The sequence below is a fragment of the Cyprinodon variegatus genome, unplaced genomic scaffold, assembly GCF_000732505.1.
Source record: "Cyprinodon variegatus isolate N-32 unplaced genomic scaffold, C_variegatus-1.0 Scaffold270, whole genome shotgun sequence".
NCBI classification, from domain to species: Eukaryota; Metazoa; Chordata; class Actinopteri; order Cyprinodontiformes; family Cyprinodontidae; genus Cyprinodon; species Cyprinodon variegatus.
In genome coordinates, this window is record NW_015150723.1 from 221288 (window position 1) to 245978 (window position 24691).

Sequence of the window (24691 nt, forward strand, 5' to 3'; positions counted from 1 at the left end):
ATCGCACTTTTGATGCAGTGCGGGTTGCAAATTGTCGGAAACTGACGAAAATCAGGCAGATCTGCGGGAGTTGACGGGGACGAAAATCGCACTTTTGATGCAGTGCGGGTTGCAAATTGTCGGAAACTGACGAAAATCAGGCAGATCTGCGGGAGTTTACGGGGGTTTACGGGGACGAAAATCTCACTTTTCATGCAGTGATTGGGAGCACTTGATGCTAAAGGAACTTTCAAATAGGAATCATCCAGCCTACTTTTTCAACCATCTTCCTCACTGCCAGCACTATTAGAGCAACACAGATCATAGTGACCACAGACGCCATTTTGCTTTGGCTTAGGAGTCCTTACCAATTGGTTAAGTTCAGATAGAACCTAAATTTTATTTGGGAGAGTATGCGAATCAGAAATAGCAGTAAAATAAGCATTACAGATGAGGATAAGAAGTCCCAATGGAAATGCTCGCCACACTTTGTAGACCCTTTCACTAACATATCAAATCCTGATAAAATATACTGAAGCTATGAGTCCAAAAATGAGCAAGGTTCTGTATATATAGCATTGAAAGGACATTGCAAAATAAAATATACATTTCTAATATATGTTAATAAAAAACATAAAACTGTAAGTATGGATTTATGTGTGTTCATGTGTGATGCTGCACAATAAATTCTCTCAATGTGTTCAGTTAAATATATCAACATAAACTGTACAGAACAAAAAGTTATTTGTACTGCAGTTATTTTCCTTTTATCCTTACAGAAGGACCACTACCTTTGTAATTTAACAACATGCACATTTTAAAGATTTAAATGTTCCATATTTGAAATCCTGTTTGACCTTGTAAATGTTAAACTAGTTGACTTTACAACTTATCATCTGGGTAATCATAGTGAATTGATATTAATTCAGCTGTAAGTAACTCAACATTAGCTTATATGAGTCCAAATAAGTACTGTATATGTGGTTAATGCAAAAATATCTGCTCCTTAGTGAAAAGCTTCTGTGATTTGGTTTTAATAGTGGACCGTCGTTCTGTCTCTTGCTTCTCATGCTGTTGCCACTGCATCTCTGAGCACCTCCTAAGGAATCAACATTTATGCAATGAAGTAATACCGCAATAGGTGACGCTAGCTTTTTTTTTCTGAGGCAATGACATATATTGATGTTTTTGACTTTGATGTATGAACAAACTCCACTTCGGCTAATTACTATGAGCTGTTATAGCTCCCCTTGCTGGCTCTCAGGAAAAACAGCTGACGCAAACGACTGCCAGAGGACAGCATAAGTTTAAAGATCTGTACAGGTGAAGATGCAGCTTCTTCTAATGCCTTCTGGGATTCTGACTTTCAATTCGCCTGATTGGAGAGAGACAACTTGAAAACCTATAATCACTGCTGATTTGGGACTGAAAACTGAACTAAAATGAGTTGAGCTATGTTAACAGAATAAAAGTGATCGCATTTTTTAACACAAATGTTTAAAATGCTGTAATCTTGTATTTACCTCTGCGATATGCAAGACTTGGTAAATAATAATGTCAAAGAAAAGGAGAAGGTGGGAAGGAGTTCTTGTTCTACAGCTGAATTAAATAAACGGACTAAAACCATCACTCCATCATACTAGATAAATTGCTATGAAGGAACCTCACTCACAGTGTTAGAGCAGGGTCACATATGGAACAAGCTGGGCATCTATTTTGGAGGACTGGAAGAGAGCACCACTAGATTAAAAGCCAAATATCATGATTCTTAAAGCCATGCATTTTAAAAATGTTAAAAGTATAAATCAAAAGAATTAAAGCCTTTGCATTCTATGTTTTTTGAAGTAGAATTCAATTTTTTTTTTTTTTCTGATAAAAAATTGCTTTAAGGGCAATGTCTATATGATAATGTGTCCTATGGAACCACATTCTGAGACGGTCGACTTTTGCCAGGCTTTGCTGCCAGGTAAAAAAAAAAAAAGACACTTTCTAATATTTCAAAATTGAATGGAATTGTAGCTGTTTATTGGAAACAGAAAAAGGGTTTTAGGGGGCTCTCTTTGATGAAATATCATTCTATTCAGGATATGTAGGCAAGCTTAGACAAACCCAATGTTGGGAGGAAGGATTTCTCTTCACCCCTAAAAACACTTTTAGTTGGAGGGGCTGGAAGGTGGCACCGTTTGCAGTAGGGCATGAAAATATAAATAAATATAAATAACCCATTATTCAATATGTATTACAACAGAAACCTGATATATATATCAATAGAAAAGACACATAAGGTAATTTTCTATAATTTAAGTATGCGTTGATCCAGAACTATATGGCATTCTTAGGGATGAAGTGGAAGGGATTTAGCCTCTCTGTCTCACACGGCCATGCTACGCAAGATTGGTAGTATGGCCGACCCTTTTTTTTTCAAGGTTATGTTTAAATAGAGTTACCACTTGAATTCTGGATTCCCCCATCCCCCCCCCGTCTTTATTTTAAGTGAGAAAAACAAAAAACTAATCAATAATTGTCAAAATCGACTGATATGAAAGGCTCGTATTGTTAAACATTTTTCAGCCATATTGCATAGCCCTATATGACAATGCGTGGCTCCTGTCACTATGCCTGTGACTGATCTTGGCTACGTAGCCAACGGGATTTCCCTTTGGCTGACCGGTCAGCATGCATGACTTTCACCCAGGAAACCTGAAACCTTTCAACCTTGGGATTTAATCTGTTGTGTACCTTGCCACATCTACTTTGCAGCACTATTACCTTGCAGCTAGAAGTTTTTATGTTCTCTCTGGGTACTCTGGCTTCCTTCCATAATCCAAATTCTTTATCTGTGGTTGCGTATATCCCACCTTTCATCCATAGATTGATAGAGATCACATTTAACTCTAACAGATCGATGGATTATGAATTGAATCTTTGCTAGAGGACACAGCACAAAGCATGTCCCAGCTAGGGCAAAAACCGCAAGCAGAGCTTTGTTTGTGAGAATAAAGAAAAAAACAAAAAAGACTCCAGTTGCATGTTGATGGTGTTAGTGGATCAGACCAATGGCTGTTCCTTCCAAACGGTCTCTTTGCATGTTTGGCCAATAACAAACTGCAGCAGTGACTAAATTTCTGCCTGACTTAAACGAAACCACTTGTGTTTTGACTGCAACCGCTGTTTGATGCAGCTACAATTCTAAAGAAAATTATAAAAGAGAGCTCAAACTTCATATGCTTCTGGTTGAATTCAGAATATAATTTCAATTTCTCCTTCTCGCATATAAAGCCCTTAACATCCATCAAAGAGCAGACTGTCCCATATGTTCCTAACTTCACTCCCAAACCACATAGTTTACTAGTGGTAACTAGAGTTAGTAAAAGAAGAATGAGATGCAGATCTTTTGCATTTCAGGCTCTTTTCTAGAAAACAAACTACCAGTTTTAGTACCACAATAAAAATATACACAATAAAACACAAACACACAGTCACATATCGTCAGTAAATTTGGAGAGGCCAGAATGGACTGAATCTGAAGAGACAACCAAAACATCAAATTAAAAAGCCTGATGGCTCATTGGATGAAATAAGTTTAAAACAATTTGTTTTCCCTGAGAGAGAGCAGTGACGCCACCACAGGAGTCATGAGGACAAAAACTGCTCCTAGAAAACTTCTTTTTATATTCTAATGATTTCATTTGCTTTTCCGCCACTATCCCGTTCCAGAGAAAAGTCAGATATTTCTGCACATCCTTAACCAAGGATACAAAAGGGTTTTTATCCTGTCTTTTATGAGCTTCATAAGAACTGCTAATTCAGATATTTTGGGGCTGCCCTTCTTTGCAATACTATTTGTGAAGCAGTTGTGAGGAGTTTGTGAAGGTAAATCCAGCTAGGGATTAGGCTTTTTGTAAATCTGAAAGGGCTTCTATCTTGACTACCTTCTTTTAAGACATTCCCAAACTGCCAGTAGCATAAGCAATGTACTTAGTTCAATACGGTGGTAACAAACTGGTTTGAATGACTTATGATCATGCAATCTTTGTAGATAACCATAAACACATCCGCTGATTCCACAGGCAGTTTTTATTTAGGTCATACAATATAGTCTCTTTTATAACATCTTTGAAGATCATGTCCTAAATGTCCAAAGCTAGAGGACACATATTCTGCTAATGTCCATAACCTGAACCCATACATAATACTTGCTTCTACCATAACTAGTCTTACAATAGGAATAATAATAGAAATACTGTTCAAAATACTTTTCATTGCAGCATATTTCTCAGTTTTGGATAAACAAATAACATTAAAACTTTAATATGCAACAAGCTTAAACCCGAACAGAATTAATAACGAAAGCTTATTAATGTAAGGATGAGTTATTTGGCATTAGTGATTGGTGTTTTTTGGGTTTTTTTAACCTTGAAATAACAACACTGTGTAGGACTGATGATCAAACAAAAAAAAATTAATTTGTAGTACTGTTTAAAAAACTTAAGCTGTTCTTGCATGATGCCTATTTTATATGAAGTGAACCTGAATAAACAACAACCTTAGGAACATCACGTCTTGACATTTGCACACAGGCAAAGAACTGCAAAAAAAAAAAATACAATTGTAATAATAATAAAATTATAACCAAACAAACCCATTTGGTATCAAGACTGGATGTACAGTAATTCAGAGAGATATAAACTCCTACCAGATAAGCTCAGCTGAGGTGGTTTCCCCATCGCTTGTCTGGATGGGTGAATGCAGTGGAAACCTGCCTTCTAGTCCTGTGGTTAAACTGCCTCCTCATTGTGTCTCTGCCCTGCAGAAAAGATGAAGAAAGAAATCCCCTCTGTGACAATCATCTGAACAACACGGGAAACCTGGAAACATCCTTTGTTCAAAATAACTTCCTGAAATAACCTAAATGCAAATTCATTCCATAAATATCAAAATGGATTCTCTGGTTTGTGAAGCAAGGAGGCAAACAAGTAAAGCAGACATTTATGGAAATGTGTTCTGTTGACATTTTTGTTATACTAATAATGACGATTATTGAAATGTAAAATTTGTCAAAAATCAGTACATTCTGCTGTGAAAGCATTTATGACATGGAACTAAATAATGTCAGCCATAATGCTAACTTCCTTATGATGTCACACTCCTTTTGGCTGACTCATAACATACATATGTATAGTAACTGCAAAGCTTATGAGGAAGAACACAAACAGCTGATTTTTCAAGAAATCCCCGCGTCTGTCCAGGAAGAGCTGCAACTGATCTCCTTACCAAACTGAATGAAACACTACTTAGGTAAAATTATTTTACTATGCGTATATTTTTCTTAACAGATACCAAATGCATTCATCACCGGGATCAGTCACATCTCATATGTTAACCACTGAAAGACTCTCGATGACTACACCTTGTTTCATATTGCCTTAAAAGTGATCATTCTAAAGTAACATTTTTTAAATAGTATATATGGTTGGACAAAAAAAAATATTATGAAAAAAATTTATGAGAAACTTGAATTCTATTTTTCTACCTACAGAAAATAAAACATTAATTTAAGATTTACCTAAAACGTAAATAGTAAAATTAGGTTCAGGGAAGAGTGAAAGATTTTCATTAAAAACGCAATGCACACTCATTTTGTAGTCTTTAAGTTTTAATTTTCCGGCTGAGCTCTTAGGTCTCAGATTCTTACTCATAAATGCGAGTTTCTGTATACTGTTTAGCAGATAAGCAGACGTCTAAACAGCCATCCCACACACTTAACGGACGGATGCATTATTTTGTGGGCGGAGTTCTGACTAGACATGAAGCCTGTTTCTGTGCAACAGACAGAGACAGAGGAAAACAGTCCTGTAGTGGGTGGTCAACCAGACTTCAATTTATCTGCTTTTAATAAACACATCCTGTGATATCTCAGTTGATTTTAAGCCATATGATTCATCTACCTTAACTTCATTTAAATGAAAAATATGACATGATTTCTTCCTCCTAGAATTCGAGACAAATAACACCTCCAATGCAATTACCTATTTTACAAAAACTACTTATATATGTAATGTAAATCCCTTAAATGTCCCGCAATAGGGAACTTTGTTCTCTGCATTTTGACCCATCCCATTGGGGAGCAGTGGGCTGCCATTGGTTGGCACTCACAGGTTAAGGGTCTTTGCTCAGGAAGCCAGAGTACAGGCTGTGGGGATCAAACCAGGTACTTGCAACCTTCTCAGAGCACAAGCGCACTGCTCTAACCTACAAGGCCAACACTACCCCTCTCATAATAAACTAATTTTTAGATATCTACGAATCCTTCATAAATCCAAATGGACATACGGTAAATAATTTTGTTTTTGTATTGTTTTGTATTGTATTGTATTGTACTTCCTCCTCTCATAGCATGTTGCGGATGGAGATTTTCCTGAATGAGAAATAAAAAAAAATAAACAAAAAATAAATTAAGCAAGAAATGAAAACAAAAATGAAAATGCAAAGCCTTCAGGCTCTGCTTACCTTTCAGACACTGTGCCTGTATATTTTGGTAGGGAATATAAACATAGAGAAATGCTTGGTGTGATTTTTTTTTCTTAATCTGATCTGAAGCATTAAATATAATTGTGATACAAAATAACAATCAAGCTAATGTTCAGAAAAGCATTCTGATAGTAGTTAATACAAATAGGTGCAGCATAAAAAGATGTAAAATGATGCTTTTTGCCATACGGAATTCAGACATTTGAAGCAGTTCTCGATTCACATGTTTCACTTTCTCTACATCACATTAGAAAAATCCACAAGCTTTCATAACAAGATTGCAGAAAATTGTTTAATACAAATGAATACTGCAAAATTCTTTTTCTCAGGTTAATTTGTGATGGCAGACTGAAAAATGAAACTTTTTTTTTTCAGTATAGAATTGACTTCTCCCAGCCAAGGAAGAATGTGCAATTACATCCTAATTGGCTATAAAACAAAGTAATCATCACTTTCAACTATAGAAGAAAAATGCAAGATAGACATCTCAGAGCTCCTCGTTTTTACTGTTTGAGCTACAAATTTGTATTTACTTGTAGGTTTTATGCACTTTTCTTGAAACTGACACAAAATTTATTATTGTCAGACATTACATCTGATCAACAAAAATGTTATTTTACTTAGTTAACGATTCATTTAACTGATGATGATCTGCTGATCTGTAGGTTTATCACTAACCTTTAGCAAGCACATTTTTAGTAAAACTTTGTAAGACCTGTTTTGGTAAATAATGCATACTAACACAGGTGAGACAAAAAAAAAATCTTCATAGACATTATCCACATTCAACAGCTCACAGCAGCGGCTGCTGCTCTCTGAAACCAGGAAGGCTCAATGGTGTTAATTAAATTGAAATGTTACGTATTACATTAAAAATAGCTGTTGTGAAGTGCTCTGAAATGTTAAACTGCAGAAACCATGGCAAGAGTTCAGCACATCTGACTGATCACTTTTCCTTCTCGACTCATGAGGAAAACCTCCTCGCTGTCTGGCCACTCCTTCAAAAATCCTAATGGATGTTTGTCAATAAGCATTGAGCAGCCAGCCTCATGATAGAGCCCCTACCAGCATGTCCAAAGTCGGGCCTCGAGGGCTGCTGCAGGTTTTCAATGTTTCTTGGATTCTGATGATTGCAGTTGAGTAAAGTCTGTTAATCAGCTAGGAATGGAAATGAGCTGTACTGAGGCAGAGAAACCTCTAAAACCTGCAGGACAACAGCCCCCAAGGACTGACTTTGGACATGCATGTCCTCAGAGGTTTAGCCTCAATGGAAGCGACGTATTTTGGCGTATTATTCAATCAGGCTCTACTTTCTCACTGTTTACAGTACCTCATAAGACGGGGCTCAAACCTCAGCAGGGATTTCTCAATGAGACTGATGGCAGCATCCTGCTGCTCAGGAGCGGAGGGGAGATCGTTAAGATCATGCTCTTGAAATCAGGCGCATTTAAGCACATATTTAATGCAGTTAATGACTATATCTAAGAAGTTTGAAAATGCATATTTTACCCATTATTTTACCAAATTTACAGGGGAGCTTCAGCCTCCCAATTATTCAATGAGAAATTGCCACAGGCTGCCCAATCTCATAACATCCATCCATTCATCCATCCATTATCTGACATTTTTTATCCCAAGTGGGGTTGCGAGGGGTGCTGGTGCCTATCTCCAGCTGTCTATGGGTGAGAGGCGGGCTACACCCTGGACAGGTCGCCAGTCCATCACAGAATCTCATAAAAATGAGGTTTATTTTTGTAGATTTCATTACAGCTTTTTTAATATTACAATAAATGGCCAAAGATAATAATATGTCCAGCAGAGAACTTAAACATGAACATAAACCTACCATACAGACTAGATGTTAAAAGAGAAAAACATGTCCCCTAGTTAGCCATGTGGTTAATAATGCAAATGATGCCTTTATGCAAACATTCATGAAACGAAAACCTCATGTGTAAATGTTATGTTTTTGTTTATTTAAAATAATAACACTTGAGCCATTAATAATTACACTTGAATATTTTACTACACGACATGATAAGATGACTAAAACTAAGAACTTTCATGATTACAGATGAATTTATGGTCTGCTGGGGAAAAGTGTCTGCTCTAAAGTAGGGTTCATAGGTCTGGCTGTGAGTGCTGTGGTCTTTGCAAAGGAGGGTGATGAAGCGTTAACAAACAAACATAAAAAAAAAGAAATTCATTGAGATGTTTCCCTCCATTTGTGCAAACATATTTTATCATTTGGGCAGATAAGTTGAAATACACATTAAGCATGTTTTTTTCTGTGTTTATATCACAGAATCAAAAGGAAAATAAAATACTTCATCTTTCCCATCTACAGCTTCATGAAAAGCTTTCCTTAAAGGGAGGAAGCATCCCTGTTGGAGACTTAACAGGGTATAACATCATGCATTTAAGAGCCAATGCCATTTAGCTCTCGATGGTAAACCTGAAATGTATGAAACTTGGGGATGTATGTGCTCTGCCCAGAAAAACAAGACTAATCATAGGACATATCTGTACTTTTAACAGGAACATTTCCACATTAGGCCAAACATTTTGAGAATTCAAGAATCCAGGTTTGACAACACAAAATCTTTAGCCCACTACCCCAGAGGTGTTTTATATGTCCGTCATTCTACATTTGACTATGAAAAAGTATTACAATCTTCTAAAACAAAACAAAAAAACACTTCATTGATAATAGATTGTGAAATTAATTCTATATAGAGTTAGAAAACATGCTATTTTTAGATTTACACCTATATCTAAGTTTAGCAACAAACAGACCAACATGTGAGCATTTCACTCAGGAAAACGGAAAAGCCCTAAATAAGTCAGGTTGAAATCAACCTGACTTATTTATTTATTCTTTGCATTCACACTCAAAGTTTAGACCAGAGGAAGTTGGGTTTTTTTATTCCCAGAGGCCCAAATGTGTTACAGAGATTGTTCCTAAGCTGAACTAATTTATTTGCAAAAGATATATTTGGTAGTATGCTGAACTTAGGACCTGTAAGGGCTGCTGTATGGGCTAGTTACTGCATAAGGACCATAAATGCAATATCCTATGTTCTACTGAAAACTGAAACTATTTTATTTTACAATGGAAAATGATCTGACAAAACAAACCAGTGTTGAGACATCTGCAAGTTCTAAGCTACAAAGAGCTTTCCATAAACAGCCATGTTACCTATAAATTCTGTAAATAAATACTTCGGGGCTGCAAGAAAACAAGAAATTGGACAGGAAATGTATCACTTCCAACACTTCCTGTAGATTTTAGCATCATTTCATCCATGGCTGCTATGGGTATCCATTGCAGAGAAAATCTAGTCAACACAGATGACTAGAATTGTAACCCAGAGATGATTTCTCTATTATACCCGCAGCTAATCAAATTTCCTGTAAGATATCAATACATTTAACTTGAACTTGAAACAAATCTACAAACGTGCTTTAACAAAAGGCTATTTAATGAAATAAAAGCAATGGTATCCATAACTATACAAGCAGGATAAAAAAAAAGAATGTAAATTTACCAGACCTTGATATAAAAAAAAAACATGTTTTGAATAAATCAGAATTACAGTACTAAGATGTAAAAGGTAAAAAAAAAACTACAAGCTACTGTAAAGAATGAGGTTGGGTTTTTTTTTTTCTTGTATAATTTTTAAACTTTGTAAGAGGCACTTTACATAGGATTAAAATCCAAGACCAAGACCAACCATCCATGACCAACGTGTAGCAAGATGGCAGCATTTAGGAAACCTGATCTAAGAATTGTTACTGTTATTTCCCCATCCACCACTAGTTGAGGCCATGTTCTTCAAAACTCAGCAATATGCAGACTTGTTACTGACTGACGCAAAACTACAGTTAAATCATACTACACTGGACTGATGATGACTCGTTTTTATCCAATTTTAATGCATATACATTTTTTTTGATTGAGCTTTAAAATGGAAAAAAATCTTTTCATTTATTTTCAGCCTAAAAGCTAACCACCAGGGTACAACCACTGTCATGAGTTCTCCTATATTACATCACATCTGGGACAAAACCAATTATAAAAACAGATGCAGTAACCCCTTATTAACCCAAGGGTTTTAGATGCACAGCCAGGATTTCAACAACTGTGCAGTAAATTATCAAAATATTGACTTGGACATATAAAAATCACTATTAGACATCTATTCAAAATGTTTATGAGAAAAAAATGTTGACTTAGGGGTAAGCAGGCCTTTAATTGGGATGGCTTGCAGTGCTATCAGTGACATATTGACTTATTCAGCTTTATTGGTCACTAAGTCACTGTTAAAGTGTCCTCCTCCTCAGTCATTATGATACCAGAGCTTTTTTAGCATTTATTTTTAGAGTAAAGCCTGAAGGACAGCTGGATAAAATAAAAATGTAAACAAACCCAATTAAAAAAACAAATCCGATAATAAAAATTTGAAATTTTGTTAAATCCGATCAACAGCACGCTCTCTGACTATTTACAGAGAAATGTTTTCATGACATGCTAATAGAATTAGCAATGTGTGGTAGATCTGTGCTAGATAGATAGACAGATAGTTTGATAGACATAAGCAGTGTGAAATATGGGCAGATGTGCACATCTTGGGGATGAGCATATTAGCTGTGAAAACAATAGTTACTTCAGCCCTGTACAAACGACAAGAATATTTGGTTTAAACGGAAACCGCTCAATGCGTTTCTACTGTTTGTGTAAAACACCGGACATTTGTCTTTGACAAAAGAAGAATTTAGCAAGGGGAGACTAAGAGGATGAGGCATATTCAGGATCCCTGAAGAAGGCCACAAGCCAAAATGTGTCTTCATGCCCTTTGAAAGTTGGGAAAGTTGCACCAGAAATCTCTTGGATCTCTTTTGTCTTTCCTTGCTAAAAAAAAATGACATGGTATTCATGAAAGTTTTATAAGATTTATTTATCTGGAACTTTTGGTTTAGATACATACAGACAGTTACCATGAGGAACAGTACATGTGGGAGAAGGGAGTAGCCATAAAGAGTCTCTGAGCCAGTGGCTCAGAACAGTACAACTTTGCAATCCCAGTGATGTGACAATGTGCTGTTGTGAATCCCAGGTAAGACTGCACCTGGCCCAAAGTCTCTGGATGTTTCAGGGTCACCATGTCATGAAATGTTCAGTGAGCTGATTACCCACAGTTTAATAATGTTCATAATAAAGTTGCACCCTTTTCATATCATGATATAAAGTCACCACATACCATTCTGCTTCAAATTCCTAGCCAAGCCATGTGTGAACCTCACTTGATGTATAGACTTCTGCTTCCATTATGGTCCCCCACATCCAAGCAATGACCCTAATATGTTGTCACTGTCATGATAAATTCCTGCAATCTGGTTATGGAAGTTTTGTGCACGCCCAAACCAGGTCAGGGTACTATCACTCACTGCTGCACACACTGGAAATCCAACTATGTTCTTATTTCATCCAGCTTTTCGAAGATCTGTGTTCTGGGTGATTTATGGTATAAAAGCATAGTTTTAATGCTGAGGAAAATGTAAATGTTCTGTGATGTCATTCCCTTGGAATTCGTTGCACTGATGGAGATTACTATCAACTTCTGAAATAACAGTTGATACTGCATTTTTTTTATTTGGTAATCTACTCTCAGTAGTATTTTCGCCTTAAAAAGTCAAGCTGCATAGTCAGAAGATCATTATTATACACCTGTATGTAAGATGCACGGCAACAGCAGCATGCGTGAAGAGGACACATCCTTTTCTACGGTAAACGAACTCTGCTGGTGAGAAGAAGCCTCCTGTAAAAATAGCAAGTGGCTGGTAAACAAACCGGCCTCAAAAAGGAAGTGAGAGGTTTAATATCAGTGAGAGGCTGAGGCAGCAGAGCACAGGGAAAATCCAGAATCAATATGTTTCAGTTCTCAGTGTGACCGACTGCAGCATATTTACATTTAACTGAGGTTTGTATACAGTTCACCACATATGTCGGCAACAGCAGACAACATAAGGCTTTGAATAACAGTGAGTAAGCTGAAGGTATGGCCAATATTCCCTGCAGACAAAGCACCAACTCCATTCATTAGAAATATGTTGTCTTTGATCCCACAATCAAGAGCTACATAGCTAATATCATTATGTTAATATATGCTGATTACATTTTTTATGTTTATGTGTTTCAGATCTAATCTGTAGAACTTCATTCTTACCACAGTTAAAGGTCAAATCTCTTAAAGGTTCGAAAGGAATCTAGTTAGGAAGAGAGAGAGAGAAAAAACGTTGTTTCACAGAGTTTCTGAAAATTCAGCCCCCTCCAACCTTTCTATGTTTTACAACATCAAGCAACTTTCTTTCCTTCCCCCCCCACCCTCATCATATTGGCATCTCAGCTTTCGCAACTGAGGGTAAAAAAACATGTGGCTTGTAGGCAGAACGGATGTTCTTCTTGGAGTGACTGTTTTAACAGCCCACTCATGTTATACCAAATCTGGATTTTGCATTTTATGATTGCTCTATCAGTGTTGTCAAATATTCTGTGTTCATCCTCCAAAACTTGAGACTCATCTCAGGTCTCTGTAATTTTAGTCTGTGGTAAAGTTATCATTTGGAACAAGTGCATCATCATATGTGGCGACTAACTCTGATATCAATTTTTTTTATGTAAAAACAGCTTTTATCAACTTTCAATTCAATACATAAAGTTAAGCGCAAAGTTCAAATCTTTGCCATCTTGCTTTTCCCAGAGTACCATTGTGTTAAATATTTAATACAAGCATTGAAATGTGTGTAATTATGGTTTAAAATAAAATCACAACACACAGTTAATCCAAATCGTTGCTTTTTTTTTTTTCATAGGACAGAATATCTAAAATTCTTGGGTTGTTTTTTTGTTTTTTTGAAAGAGTGAAAGATTAAATAACTGAGACATGAGAAAAAAAAAGAATACACATAGGAATCAGAGCTTTTTGGTGTATGTGGTTTGGAAGGTACTTCATATCAGGCAGGATATGGTAAAGCTTTAAGACGTTTTACTTAAACACCTTCACACCCACTATAAAGAAAAAAACAACAACTTCAAAACAATCCGTGGCTTATTTTCTGATACACAGACTCTGTGCTGCTGCAACATACTCAGACAAACCCAAACAAAGTCATGAAGTGATGGTGGTGCCGTGGAGACACGTAGAAAAAAAATGTCCTCATTGCAGGAAAGCCAAGCAGATCAACATTAATATTGCAGCATTACGCAAGCACAAACCCTACAATGTATTATTAACATCACGAAATTACACAACTGAGAATGCCTTATTATGAGGAGGAGGTGGAATCTAGAGATGAAAAAATGACTGATATCTGCATGCGTGAGTGTCTTATGAATTTCAGTTTCAAGTGGTTGAGCCTGTTGAAAACTAGCAAAAATGGCACAGGAAGCGCTTACACTGATGACAAATGACAAATTTAGTAATAGTAATCTGATTGTCTCAACAAGTTACACAGATGCGTTTTAAATTCAACGTCAGAGAACTCTTACAATTGTTTAGCAAAAAAAAAAAGTTTAGTTAAACACAGGTCAAGGTGAGACCAGAAGATTAAACATGGACATTTTGAATTTAAAATGGAAATACAATTTCTCTATAAAAAAAACTTTTAGATGCACCATGAAAAGCTCCTGATGATTGAAACTGTATGACTTTCAGCATATTTAACCCTAACCTGAGATCAGCTCAAAAAATGTGATCCGAATCTATGAATTTACTGAAAACTCTTCAGTTTGGAAGCCATTGGAAAGAGGACTAATGAATAGCTACTTTCAGTTTCAGTAAGATGTTTACATAAAAAGCCAAATAAAACTCAGAGATATAAAAAAAAAAGGACCTTTAGAATGCAATTGAATTTTCAATGACACTTCAAACACAGTTCATTTAGGCTGACAGAGAACACAATTTTCAGCAGATAACAGGAAGGCTAAATAGAGTGTGATACACTTTCATTTTTTCATCCTTTTGAGTTTTCAACCACTTTCATGTTTGGAACATGTTACATCTAGAAATACTGGTATACCCTTGGACAGTTAAAATAAAGATATTAATTCTCAAAGAAATGCACAGACTGCCTTCGTATTACTGCTAGCAATGCACATTTCTAACAAACTATCCTAAAGCCTTCCTGAAATTCCAACTCTATATGAATTTCTGGATTTTATTTTTGTCAACAAGGCTATGAACATATATAATGAATTGAGCTTTTATATATTTTCCATAGGTCTTAAATTAAAAGACAAAACCTTAGAATAAAACATACAAATGATTTTAAATTGTTCACAAACCAATTGATGCATCTCTAAACTAAAAAAAGAAACATTTGAATTTTTGCCATTCATTAGTATCATTCTCAAAGAATTAATAATCTTTCAATAAAACATAATGAAATCTTGAAAAGAAAAAAACAATATGTTGTTAAATACTTACTGGTGACAGTTTATCTTATTCCTTTACTGGATTTTACCCATAGTTATTTGCCACGATCAGTTACCTTCATTGGTTGGTAAAAGGAAATGTTATTGTTCCAGCTCAAATTATTAGGTATGTCAAAGTCAATGTACAGTAGGTTATGATTCTCTTTTGGTCCTTAATGCTTGTTAAATGAAAAGCTCAAAAACCGACATTTTGAATATTGAAAGGTATGAAGAAATAAAAACATTTAGGAGATAAAATATGAGCATCAATGTATAATGATAGTTGAGAGGAAATTAAAAGCTTTACAAATCATTTGACTAAAAATATGTCTTTTCTTTTTTATCTAATCAGTTGTGTAATTCTCTTTGTTTGGGGTCCCGCAGACCTCTCTTCTGTTTACATGCAAGTCTGACCTTATCAAACCCAATTTGTGCTGAGTTGGTAACTCCTCCCTTTGCCACAAACTGCACATTGTATGAAGGTGATAATATGGAAATAAGTGCAGACTTCTAAAAACAACACCGTGACATTTGATAATGTGAAAGCATCAAAGAATCAAAACAGATGTGGAGACTCTAACAGCAACCCAATCTAAAGTCAGCAACAGATAACAACACCTAAGCAGAAAACTATGTTAAACTCAAAGAATATTAATAATAACAAAACAAGAATTACAGCAAAGGCCACTGTGTAGTTCCTAAAAAGTTGAGGTCTTGCAGATGTGAGGTTTCAATTCAATTTCAACATCTGTGCTGAGTGAGCCTTTGCATGCATGTGTTTGCATGCAGGGACGCCGGTGATTAGCTTAAACAAAGCAAGAAATCTTGTCATGTGTCTCAAAACTGCGGATAAACAGACTCTGATTTGAATGTGTAAATGTCAGGCGGGACAGCTGAGCAGAGCAGAGCAAAGAAGGAACAGACTCCTTCACACACCCATGTGCATGCAAATAAATACATACACTGCTCCCCATGCACATGCATACACACATTCAAGCAGATCATATATATATATATATATATATATATATATATACACATACATAAATACATACCGTACATACATATGTAAATACATACCGTACATACATAAATACATACATACATACAAGTCCAAATATTGGAAAAAAAAATACATAAATATTTATGTATAATATAATTTGAGGAAGTCTATATACTAACACTATGTCGGATTTTCTATCAGCTTTGTTGTTCATGGGAAAAATTTTCTCACACACACACACCAATAAATTCTCACATACTGCACACAACACTTGGACAGGCTGTAGTGATCATGACTCTGAAATAATAAATTAAGAGAACTAAAAATACCCCACAACTTCTCACATAAACTGCATAAAACACTTATTAGCCAAGGCATGCATGCACAGTCGTCTGCTAACTTACAATACACCCACACTACTACAGAAGTGAATTCTATCTAAGCCCTGCAGATAAAAAAAAAAAAGAATTCTAATGTCAGTACACATACAATTTTAACACAGATTTTAGCCCCCCACCAAATTCTGCAAAATTCTGTTCAAAAACTAACTGTATTTGCATAAAATCTAGCTATATGTATAAAGTGCTTTGATGATACTGGTAATATTGCATCATCTGTGTTATTTTTGCAATAATTGGGTGTATCAAGTACAAAGAAATTACTAAGTAAACCTTTCCTACAGAAAAAGGTTCACTCCTAAAACCATAAAGTGGAGGAGTTGAATGGATAAAAACTAAAAACTAAATTGAGATAAACAAAAATAGATCAAATTACACAGTGCATATGTTCTTACTCTGCAGAAACATACATATCCACCCTTTTTAGCAATTGCTCGACTAGTAGCAACATACATACAGAAACAGATATAAAGGCTGTAGATAATTTGGAAACACACATATTACACATATTAGTAATCCGATCTCTGCAACACGTATGTGAAACACACACACACCCACACACACAAAAACATATCCAAAAAGAGCTTGTAAAAAAAGAAATGCGTGTAAATAATATCAGGACTGGGTCGAGTACTGTACACACCAATAAAAAAATCAGCAAAGCTGAAAATTATACATATATGTAAGCACACATGTAGCATGAACACATACAGGCATAAACACACACTCGTGGTTGGAATATTGTTAGGTACATGAATGCAAAGCCACAAAAGTTGACACACTAGAGTAAAAACATAAAAACATTTTGTTCAGGCTTTTGTTTAGAACTTTTTTGAAAATCAGGAAAAAAGTTAAGATGCTGATTAGTTGTGTGGAAGCAGTGAAGCTGTGCTGAGACATGAGCAGACGGTTTAACGGGCGCTGATGGTAACAAACTGATACCACCCACGGACCCAGCACTGCCTTTGTGAAACTGAGTGAACATGTTTATATTTACTTATTGTCTCATTTTAGGTCAGGGGGACCAAACAAATGGTGCGTGACATTTAATGTCTTAACAAAAAACCTTCCTGACAGATAGCAAATACAGCGAGAAGTAGGCTGAAAAGAGGAGGTGCAGATGGCTCATCAGTTTCAAAATAACACTGATAATCTAAAAAAAAAAATTCTATTCCAACGGGTTCACTTTCTTTATTCTAGAAGCAAAATTCATATTTTAATTCAATGGTAGAATTTCACCTTTAATGACTATTTAGATAGATACAGAAACAACCACATGTTATTAATAAATATTTACCCAAAGGCTTCAAGTGAAAAGGTGAAATTTCTTTTTTTTTTCTTCTGCACTGTATAGAGAATGGGATAAAAAAATACTGAACGTGTTAATTTGGAAGACATTTTTATTCAGGCATGTATGGCCTGAGTCAAGCATCGAAAAAAAAAGAAAAAAAATTGCAGGCATGAGATTAAACGTCAAAAGAAAACCAGTGACTCAAACGGTGTATTAAGATGACTGTGATCATTCAAAATTTTAACTCTTTGTAGCCAGAAACAGGATTTTCAAATTGAAACTCTCTTAACTGTAAAGCACCACGAGAACATGACAATATTCAAGCCATTTCAGATTTTCGTTTTTTTCTCTTCTTTTTTTTTACTTTTCCTCTTCTCTCTCTCTGTTTTTTAAAGCATGCATTTGTTGTTGCTGAAAAGGTTAAACGATTTTTTTTTTCCAGTCGAAACTGAGTGGGTTGTCAGAGAACCGAACATTTCACAAGGCAAATTTCCCCTGGTGCTCTGGTAATATTATCACTCCAAAGCATCACGGTTTCAGAATGACTTATGGATTTATTTATAAGAAGAAAACAAGTCTGACACAAATTAAAACAAAAATACAGGAACATGTAAAATCTTAAATATTATCTTGACCGGCATAAATTAAATATCAAGTTAGTTTTATTAATTATTTTAAAGCAAAACCTTTGCACTGTTCATAACGTGCCTTATTTTTATTTGCAAATTATAATGTAAATACTACCCCTCAAGCAATACAGAAATACCAAAAACAGGCTCATACTACTTTATATGAGATAAATGTCATGGCAAATTAACACCTCTGTATGTGTGCCTAAAAACAAAACAAAAAAACAGCATTTGTGACCATTTAACATTCCTCCTACCACAGCCGAAAACAATTATATGTCACCTTCAAAAGTTCATCGATCAAAGTAATTCTCATTCTGATTCAGAGTTTCACTATTACTACCGATTTTATTTATCTTAAAACACAAACCCAACACAAACAAACCATTCTTTTCGTATCGGGTCAGACGCTCACAATTACTTTGTATTATTTTCTACTCGAGAATCAATTGTTTGGTTTGGTTTCTTTCACACTCGGGCACCTAAAGAAGCCTTCAGGGGCCTGTGACTAAGAGGAGCTTTAAAAAAAAAATGCAAAGCTACAGTCGACTACAATTTTTTTACAGCAAATAAAATCACTAAGCAAAAAGTAAAATCAAAACTGAGGTCGACAATTTTTCCTGAGACAGCAGAGCCTGAGTTTGTCTTTGTGGGACTTAAACATCTGCGGCAGGGGAGGGGGGGATGATCGGCAAAGCCGAACCAATCTGCAGGGCGCACCTGAAAAACGTGAAACGATCCGACATGACTGTGTCACCTAAAAATACAAAGGGGGAGACAAAGCTGCTTTACTCTGCGTCTTTTTTACTATCACAATTAGTCAGAGAGTGAGAGAGAAGAAGCAGAGACTGGGGCTTTGATGCGATCAGGCGCGGCATGTGTTTCAAAAAGTGAAAAGGAAGCCGAGAGGATGAGACGTCGAAGAGTAGAGCAGCTGAAATCTGCCTTTTCCTTTTTCTCTGCCACTCATGTTTCGACGTTAAAAAAGGAGGGGAAACCAAACCAAAGCAGAACAAAAGTTAGACGGAATAGAAAAGTGAAGTTAAGAGAAGAATGAAGAGATAAATAAATAAGAAGATTTAGAACATAAAAAAAAAATGGTTTATAGAATAAAAAATATGCCTAAAAAACAAAAACAATAATCCACAATCAGTTTGGTGTTGAAAATATAAGCACAAATTACCTTGCATGTATTTCTGTGTTAGAGATATTTTAAGATTGAAGCAAAAGGGCAAAATAAAAGAGGCTTTTAACAAAGTAAACAAAGCTTAAAAATAAAGGTGTCAACACATCAGACCGAAGAGTGAAGCTTCTGGACACAGCAAAAAATGTTTTGTCATAAATCATGCCTCAGATGCAACAGTCATAGTTTACATTTCAGTTTGAAGCACAAGTTTCTAAATGGTGGGTTCAGTCTGAATCATGTCACCTTTAATGCCTCATCGATCAAAGCAGTTCTCTTTTTGATTCGGTTTCACTGCGAGCTAAAAAATAAAAAAAAATAAAAAGAATTGCTTTCTTCCCTCTCTGCCATGTTCCTTTGTGTGCTTTTTAAACCAGAGTTGAGAAAAAAGTAAAAGGGAGAAGAAAAAAAGCATGTGAAAGAGGCTGAGGAAAAACTAAGAAAACTAAACAGAGAAAAGTGACACAGAGAGACATTTTGGTTAAGCTGTGGTGTGTGTAGACCTGCCTCTGAGCTGACAGGCCAGGGATATGTGGGAGGCTGCACAGACGCGCACTAAAAGTCCCTGGGAGAGCTGTGGCCTAAAAACGACCGACTCCATTTTAAAGTGAGATGTGAGAATGACACCACCGTCTGTTCAAAGTGTTGAAGTGAGGAGAACAAGGCCTTACACACCCCTGTACAGAAAAAAAGCTCTCTCACTGCACATTGTTTCTACTGAATAATCCATCCTGCATAAAACTAAAGGATCTCAAAAACTGTTATTTTGTTAAGACCTCACAGGGTGACCTGAGTGAGGTCTGGATCGTGTAGTATTACGGATTAAATCAAGTGGTTTGAGCTTTACTCATAGTGACTAATAACACAACCTGCCCGTCTGCAGCTGGTGTAAAACAAAGCGTAGATCGAGAGTCAAACTCGGAAAAACTATGTGGAGAAAGTGAATGAGTAACACTCTCCTCCACCTCAGAACATAAAAAAAATACAATCAAGGTACTCAACACCAACGTATGACATCCATATATTTTGAACAGGTTGTCACGGGTTGAATGTCTGTACTGTAGATTGAACTGATCAGCCTCTGATCATACTTGTAGCTCTCAAATATGAAAGAAAACAAATTTTTGTGGATTCCACAGAATAGATGCTATATTGGACAGAGCACTCCAGCGCTTCCAAATTAAATCAAATCACAACTTCACCCTGAAATACACTTTACTGTGATAGAACAAGAAAAGGTAGAGCGATTTCAGAAATGCTTTATCTTTTTTTATATGATTTACACACACATACGTAGCATACTATTCAGCCTGCCTTCACTCCGATAGCCCTAACTGAAATCTGCTGCACATATATTCCCTTCACAAGTCACCTAATTAGTAAATGATTGTTATTTCTGATGTCAATATAAATCCAGCTGTCTTGTGAAGGCCTCAGTGGTTTGTTAGAGAGAACTAGTGAGCAACTAACACAACAGACATTTTTGTAGAAAGTTAAAACAGAGTTAGGTTATAGAGCAACAACAGCCGAGCCTTTCAACATCTTGATGAGCAATGCTTTATCAGTCACCTGAAAATAAAGACAATATAAACACGTGAACTCAAAGACCAGGAAATGAGAAGATTAATAAGAGAAGCTGGGCCGTGTTAACTATGGAGGTGCTGCACAGATCCACGGCTCAGGTGGGAGCTGTGGATCCACCTGTTGCAAGTTCCAAAAGCCTTGATAAATATTTATATTCCACATAAATCTTATATTTCTGCTCTTCTAAAGATTGCACAGTCTGAAAAGAAAAGGACCTCAACAATCCTAGCAGTGGATTTTGTCCTCTGTTACAAGAACATAGCCTAAATTTTAAATCTTCAGCTACAACATTTAAATATCCTCCTGTTCTGCTCTCCATTATCCGCTCTTTAAGTTGGTCAGCCATGGAGCCATTTTAATAAAAATGTATTAAGTGAAAACTAAAGAGACTAAGAAGGACAGGTGATAATGTCTGGGTATGATTAGCAGCTTTCCTTACTGATGAGTCAGTATCACATGAAATTCTTAACTGTCATGGCATAGGTATCTAGTTTGAAGTTGTGCAACATATTTTAAAATGTGAACTTCCAAAAGTACAGGGGAAGTTGCTGTAACTTTTATCACTTTGCTGTCTAACAAGCAATATAGTTTTCTGGGGATTTTCAAGGACATTAATCTTCCAGCATGCCACAGTTATCACCACGTTTACGGTAAGCTTACAGGAAATGGCCGACAAGCTGCGCAGTTAACAATCTACCTGCTGAAATCACAGGAGATTTCACACATGACTGATCACCAGACCAGGCAATGTTCCCCAGCAACAGGTAACAATGGGAGACAACAAGCAGAGCTGGGCTCTATTCAAATGCGTGCTGCCGGCCATGTGATCAGCTCTATTAGTAATAGCTGGTTTTGCTTTGTGTTCCTTTCACTTCATGAATGAGACGCAGACACAAAGCAGCAGATATTCATGGATACCAGGGATCAGACCGGATGTAGTTCTAACACTACAGCTTAAGAAGATATCATTGAATTTTTTTTATTTGCTGCAGATGATATGTTCACCGGGAAGTCTGTAATTGCCTCTATATGTAACCTAAAGTGTTGTGAAAACCTGGTTGTGTCTGAAACAAATGCTCCCCCATGCTTGATAAAGCATGCATTGTTTGTCAATTGCTCTCATATTCTCTCTCAGTGAATCATTCTTTACCTGGAAAATAGCAACTAAAAGACAACGTCCACACCTCAGTGCATCACCGTAAGCTGAAGCAAACACGAGGTATAACGCAAGGTAACAAGCAAACAGCAAAACCGCACAGAAATAATAACATAAATACATTTTAGAGTGGCATTGCTAAAGGGCAGAATTAAATCTCCTTGGCATGACCCTATACGGGTTAATAATGCCGGAAATACTGCAGTCAAGAAGGAGTATTTGCTAAATGTTGATTAGCTTTTCATTAAGGGCCAGGTTTGATATGGCTCTGTTTTCCCCTAACAAATGAAATCATCCTTTTAAAAGTTCTCATTGTACTTGCTTATTGTTGCTTGATTCTAAAAGGTCTTTTATGAGCAAAAACATTTAAGTTTCACATAAAAAGCACTGGAAAAAAATCTATGAGGGGGCAAATATTTTTTCCCTGTATTTCATTATATTTCTAATTATGTATATCATAATGTAGAATACAGTCCATTCTTGATTTATTATGGTTCTTAAATCAGTTACAACACAATATTTAGTTATTGACATAAGATTTAAATGTCTAATACTTGATTTATACTTCTCATATTATAATCAGCAGAGAGAGAAAAAATTAATACACATTTTCAGCTAAGCAATACAGACAGGCCATAGGGGATTCACATCGAGACATTAAATGAAAGGAAGGAGGCCTGAAACTTAAGGCCCAATGCATAGTTTCCATCAGATAACATATAGTGAACAGCTTTGTCTTCCAACGAAAGGACAGGAAATCATTTTTGAAAGACAGGAAGGTTGCACTCACGTGTCATTCAGTGAAATCATGAAAGCAACCACAGGCCGAGAGGATATCTGGGAGAAATAATCATTAAAAAAACAAGTCTTCTGTATGTGTGGACAGTAAAAACACAGTTGCGTTTGTGGAAAACCCTTTTATGTTTCATCAGGGATCTATTTCTGAGGTAAAGTGGGTTGTAAAATGAGTGACCTGTGTGGTACGACCAAAATCTATTCTTAAAATACAGCAAAACAAAATACTGCAACAGAAAACAAAACTACGAACTGTTTCCAAGCTCAAGGGAGCGTAGCGTCCCACGCAGTCCCACTCTCTGCACTATATGCAAAGTCTAAAAGATCCCAAAACAATGTCCTGCAGCCTACAAAGGCCTCTCCTTACTTTGTGCTGTGAATTCACTGGTAGCTAATTTCAACAAACCTTGGCTTAATTAAAGTCCTTATCAAATTAATTTTGGACTCCATCAGAAAACGGTACCAAAGCAAACAGGAGGCTACCTGAATAAAAACTCATTAAAATCCATCCTCAGAGAAAATCTAATACTTTTCAAATTATATAAAGAATAATGAATATCAATTTTAAAAATGATTAAAAAAAACGCATATAATAACAAAAAACATAAGCCCAAAAAATCTGTTTTTGGTAATAATTACATGATGTTTGTCTGAAGGTTTCATTCTTACCTGAGCCAAACTGACATATAAAAAATATGGATTAGCAAAATGCCAACGAGGGCTTATTACACTTAACTACTTTGAAATTATTTGATTGATATTAAATGTTGCGAAGAACAATAAAACAGAACAGTAATTTATACATGTTCAAAGGAGTGGGAGACGTATGAATTTGCCATAATCAGTCCCATTTACAGCAACATAACAACTATAATTGCTTCCTGCGGATGCAGAAGATCACACTCCTTCTAATCCTTTGTTATTTATACATCTACTAAAAAATTTTTATCAATATTTACAAATCAGTAGTTTCTCTGATAACAAAGTTTATATATTTGTCCATGTTTAATATTATTTATTAAGTTGTTATATAACACTTCTTGACATATTACTAATAGTAGCAGTAATGCTAAATAATAATAATAACAATGAAATAGCAATATAGTTGCTTTTCCTTATCCAGTTAAGATTTTTGGCTCATTCTCAAAACAACCAAACTTTCTTAAAAAAAAAAATAAATAAATAAAAAAAGGCATTATGTCTGTTTTTATAGTCTGAATAATGTATGCCACAATCAAGTTTCTCCAATCAACAGCTTCTCAATTTGAAGCTGAAGGTATGAAAGATGATTTATTTATTTTTTTATATATATATATAAAAGGGAGATAAAGAACACTAAAATCATTCATGACATGATTGGAAGTTCATGTATCATAATGTTACCTAGAGTATTTTTTCCTAAATTTTCCATTTTGTCCTTTAGTAAAAAAATCTAAGTGAATTTAATGCTTTTTCATTCCTCAAAGGAATTTTGTATTCATTTCATGCGTTTAGCTGAATTAATCACATCCATATAAACATGTACACATAAACATAAACATGTACACATTGTGTTCATTATTTCCCTTACATGCTTTTCTGTTCAACATATGCTAAACAATATGTTTGATTGCAGTCATCGCAGTATGAAATATTGCAACTGAATTAGACAATATTTGGTGCTTTGTTA

The 24691-nt window shown here is 35.7% G+C and overlaps 1 long non-coding RNA gene across 1 annotated transcript in view; it reads right to left on the bottom strand.

Annotated features, from left to right (window-relative positions):
* The window catches only part of LOC107089885, a 114266-nt gene that overhangs the window by 17468 nt on the left and 72107 nt on the right, over positions 1-24691 (bottom strand). The window contains exon 4 of the long non-coding RNA XR_001481450.1: positions 4676-4786. This is a non-coding gene — a long non-coding RNA (uncharacterized LOC107089885). The remainder of the gene's footprint in view (positions 1-4675; positions 4787-24691) is intronic.